The 5,109-nt window shown below is 43.4% G+C and overlaps 1 pseudogene; it reads left to right on the top strand.

Annotated features, from left to right (window-relative positions):
• The first annotated feature begins 286 nt into the window (after positions 1 to 286).
• On the top strand, positions 287 to 1,481 carry LOC119245698 (calponin-2-like; annotated as a pseudogene).
• Positions 1,482 to 5,109: the final 3,628 nt, after the last annotated feature.

Genomic DNA, 5,109 nt, shown 5'->3' with positions numbered 1-5,109 from the left:
GGGTCACGGTAATTTCATAATGCAAAATGCTGAGTTTAATATGAAACTTTTAGGCCATTATCACCAATCAGGCTCCTTATAGTCTAGCTCCAACTGTTAATAAGTACTAGATTAGCATAATCATTATTTTTGCTTGCTTTAAACAACATATACCACAAACTGGAGAATGTCCACTTAATGTATCAGCATAATTAGATGGCATTTAAGTATACTTACTTCTGAAGAAAGCTGTGGCTTTGCATAATAGTGACAAGATAAAACTGTTGAACAGATAAAATTGTTATCCATGGTTCATTGGAAACTTTGGAGAACAATCCTAATCTGCTCCCATCCAGCCAATTGAAGGTTCAACAAGGAACCCTCATACAGGCTTTCCACTGAGATTAAGAACTGACTCCTGGGGCCTCCCTGGTGGCGCAAGGGGTTAAGACACAACCTATGAAGCAATATGCAGCCACTGCAGCACAAGTTTGATCCCCGGCTGGCCAGAGAGCAACCCACATGGCGCAGCAGGCCTCTCCCGACTTGTTCGCTGCTCCCCTCAGCAATGTATTTCAGTTAGTCTGCCTGTTCTATTCCCCACTCTGTCTCTGGTGAATCCTCTCAATCCAGCCGTGGGACTTTGCCTCCTTCTGAGGGCCATATTTGGACAGGAGCCAGTTCTCTCTCTTTTTTTTTTTTAAGATTTATTTATTTATGCATACAAGAAGGAGGCAGAGTGCCATGGCTGGATTGAGGGACTCAACAGGTCTCTCTGTCAGCTCCAACTTCCAGAAACTTCTGGAGGATGGGATTGTACACACTCAGGCATAAGTTGAAGCCCAGCTCAGTGCCCCAGATCCACAGCTTTGTGCAGAATTTGCACCAGCTAGAAAAATTCTCCAGCTTCATCAAGGCTATGGTTAGCTATAGCATGAACTCCAGAGAGTGGGAACATGACGCAGGTGCAGGTGTCTCTTGCCCTCAAAGGGAAGGCCAAGACAAAGGGGCTACAGAGTGGCATTGGCGTCAAATATTCAGAGAAGCAGGAGCAGAATTTTGATGACATCACCATGAAGGTGAGCCAGTATGTCTTCAGGCTCCAGATGAGCACTGACAAGTGTGCCAGCCAGTCAGGCATGACAGTTTTATGGTATGGGAAAACATCTGTATGAGCCCAAGAACCATATCCTAACACCCATGAAACACTCAATCATCACTCTTCACAAGGGGATCAACAAGCATGCTATCCAAGTAGGTACGATGGCACCTGGGACCCGGAAGGCCATCTATGACAAAAAAGTGGGGACAGACAAGTGTGACAACTCCTCTATGTCCCTCCAGATGGGCTTCACACAGGTCATCAACCAGAGTAGCCTTGTCTTTGGCCTGGGCTGGCAGATATATGATCACAAATACTTCCCATAGGCTCATTGGCTGATGGGGCTGTGATAGTTGAGTGTCCAAGCCTAAGAGAGGCCCAGGAGCATCCTTCCTACTAGCAGAAGGAGGTGCCCAGTGGCCGGGGATCGAACTGGCGTTGCAGAGGCTGCGGGCAGCTTCACAAGTCAGCGCTCAACTGCTGCGCCACCGGGGAGGCCCAACTGAGGCATTCTTGTGGGTGAAGTGTTGTTTGTCCCCCCACGTCATCACCCCAACTGAGTTTTCAGGTTTTTCTAGGTTTTCTTCTTCTTTTTTTTTTTTTTCTATATGTCCCATTGCTGCCAGTCAGGGGTCTGTGTGGGAGGGGTTAAGGTGCTGCAGGGAAGCAAATTTCCCAACAGGCTCTGGGCAGAGGTGTAGAAGTATGAGTAAGAAACCTGGGTCTCAAATACTGTCCTATTGCTTTTCCCACTCCTCCCTTTTCTCCGCTCATCAGTTTGTGGTTTCTGTATCCCTCAAAGTTTCAGGCAGTTTTAAGGAAAGAAAAAAAAAAATTTTAATCAGGAGAATGCAGTGGGATGGTGGAGGGAGGTACTAAGAGGGAAGTAAGTTGTCTGGGACAAGGCCATAGTCCTGAAATATCTTAGGTGTCTTGAGAATGAATTTCCCCGACATCCTCAGACCACCAACCCTGGCCCTTCCTAGGGACCCAGTGGCCCAGACAGGACTATGGCATTCTGAGTAGTTGAGGCAAAGCTAGATCCCCTGTCTCCTTTACCTTCTACTTGTTCCCATTCCCCTTTCAAGAACTACACAGCGACCCCCACCTCGAGGCACTCCAGGAGACCAGCCCGTTACCACATCATGAGATAATATGGTGGCACAGGGGTTGAAGTTTCAGCACTATCAAGCTATCATCAGCCACTGTGGCACGAGTTCAATCCCTGGCCAGGGAGCTAACCCACATGGCATAGCAGACCTCTCTTGTCTCACCCACTGCTCCCCTCAGCAGTGTATTTCAGTAGATCCACCTGTTGTGCTCCCCACTCTGTCTCTGTTGAATTGTCTCACCCCCTGAAGCTCTGGCCTATACTCCAGTTCTTATATGCATAAATAAATAAAAATAAATCTTTAAAAAATTGCAAAAATAAAGAAAAGGAAAAACAATCCTGATTTTGGAATTATTTCTTAGACATTTTTATTGCTCATCTAATCACACTGATTATAAATAATATGCATATGCCTTAATTTATGCATTTCCTCTTAATATATAAGGTAGACAATGGTGTGAAATTGTATCTTGTGTCATGTTTCACTCAATCACTTAACATTTGTTCATTTACCAAATGTCATTTGGCGGTGTCTTCTGTGGATATAATACTGATGATCCAATCATTGTAATGGGGAATGCCTGAGATGAATTCTCTTTCCTCATGAGTTTTTTTTTTTTTTTAAGATTTATTTATTTACACAAGCACTGGATATAGTCAGAAGCGCGGGAGGGTGAGAGGACTCACCAGAGTCAGAGCAGGGAACAGAACAGGCAGACTGATGAAGTACACTGCTGAGGGGAGCAGCGGGCGTGGCAGGAGAGGTCTGCGCACCATGTGGGACCCTCACTGGTGGCCGGGGATCGGCTGTGGGCAGCCTCGCAGCCCAGTGCTCAACCGCTGTGCCACCAGGGGAGGCCACTCATGAGTTTGGTTTTTAAATTGAAGTTCTCTCTTCCCAGGTTCCACCAGAGTCACATAATATCCAGTAGTACTGAAGGAAGGAAGGACTTAAAGTATATATCATCTTTAATACCTCTACGCACTAAATTCTGCCTTTGGAAATAGAAACACCTCCAAAAGATACACACAATTTGGGCTTCAAAATGCTCAGCTTGTGTCTGTCCCATAAAGATCCCTTTAGCAGTTTATCTCATTAACAGCCCTTTGTGCTCATCAGTTCAGGCTGTGTTTTCCCACTGGGATATCATTTACAGTGCCCTAAACATATTTTTGTAATATTCACCTGACAACATCAGCTGAGAGAAAAATCTTCAGACTGTAGAAGAACATCAGGAGGCCATGAATTCTTAAACAACATACCAAATTACAAAAATGTGTATCTCTTTGAAAATATCCTTAACAATAATTAACCAGAAAAAGAAACAGTAACTAGCTCAAGGAGTTTGACTCACTACCCCCTCCTCTGTTAAGGGATATTGGGGAACATTCCTGTGATGGTCAGGCTTCATGATTACTGTTTACCTTGGGGAGAATAGTTTTCATCTTTTGAGGTTCACATTGAAGCAGAAACAGGCTAATCAAGTATCATCTTGTAGAAGGTCTCATTTAATGAACAAATAAAAATGATTTATAATTAGTACACATGCGTGCTCTTTTAATGAGACTGCACCAAAAAGCAATCTATTCCCTTAATAGGTAAATGAATAATTTCTCTTCTAATTTCCTTTAACACATTCATTTCTTCAACAAGTTCCTCTTCCATTGCTTTATAAAACAAGCCTATGTTTTTGCTAGAACTTCTGTATAATACTTTATGCAGAGTGCATTTTATTCTACTGAGATCATGGAGATGCCTTTTGTGATAACATGGAGCACACATTAAATCTATAGGAGACCCCTAAAATGATGTTGGTACACAGGCTGGCCTTCTCTAGATAGCATTTCACTGATGTCTAGGTCTTTGCTACTCAAACTGACTCAAACTATGGTCTTCAGACCATCAACTCTAATATCACTTAGGAACTTCTTTGAAATTCTAGAGCCCTTAACCACATCTTCTGAATCGCAATCTTGTGGTGAGGTGGAGGACAAGTAATCTGTTTTAACAAATATTCTAGGAGAATCTTGTTGTCATTGCTGGGCACACTTCTAGTGTCAGGACATATATATCTGTGTGCTGATACACTTATTAGCACTTACTAGGTTCTTGGCAAAATTGCATAGAAAATTCTAATTTGGGGCCTCCCTGGTGGCACAGTGGGTTGAGCACAGAACTGTGAAGCTGTCTGCAGCCTCTGCAGCACGGATTTGATTCCCCACTGGCCAGGGAGATTCCCACATGGCACAGCAGAACTCTCCTGTCTCTCCCAATACTCTCTTTAGCAGTGTATTTCAGTCAGTCTGCCTGTTCTGTTCCCCACTCTGTCTCTGGTGAATCCCCTCACCCCGTCCACTTCTGGCCTGTACCCCAGCTCTTGTATAAATAAAATAAATATCATCATATGGAATGACCTGCCCATGCTCAGAGAGCTCAGGAGACAAGGATCGAGAACAGACCATTGTATAAGGAAACCAAGGGGGAAAAGTAAGGGAAATGATGCAGATAATGAGGTGGACCCTCCCAGATAGAGATGTCAGAGAAAGCTGTGATCTGTTTTATCCAAGAGGTCTGGTTATTTCTATGGTAATGAGCATTGTTCAGTATGTGGATATACTGGTCCAATCTGATTTTCTTGGGCCTGTCTATAATATCAAAGAACACAGCAAAAGAATAAAATACACATAAAACACAGTTACTATCCTTCAGCATGAGTCAGCAGACAATGCAAAGACACTAACGAATAGCAAGAACGTCCAAAATAATAGTCAGCAACCTATAAAATCACTTCAGGAGGAGTAGCAAATAGACTTGACTTAAAAGCCACAAAGCTACAGTAGCCCCTTGGATTTTAAAATTAATGTAAAGTGCATTAAGAATCCATCTGAAAACATTTTTGAAATGAAGATTAAATCT

Source organism: Talpa occidentalis, unplaced genomic scaffold, assembly GCF_014898055.3.
Source record: "Talpa occidentalis isolate TD23 unplaced genomic scaffold, MPIMG_talOcc4v2.1 talOcc4.15, whole genome shotgun sequence".
NCBI classification, from domain to species: Eukaryota; Metazoa; Chordata; class Mammalia; order Eulipotyphla; family Talpidae; genus Talpa; species Talpa occidentalis.
Note: the sequence above shows the minus strand (reverse complement) of the source record. Positions and strands in the feature narration are given on the sequence as shown.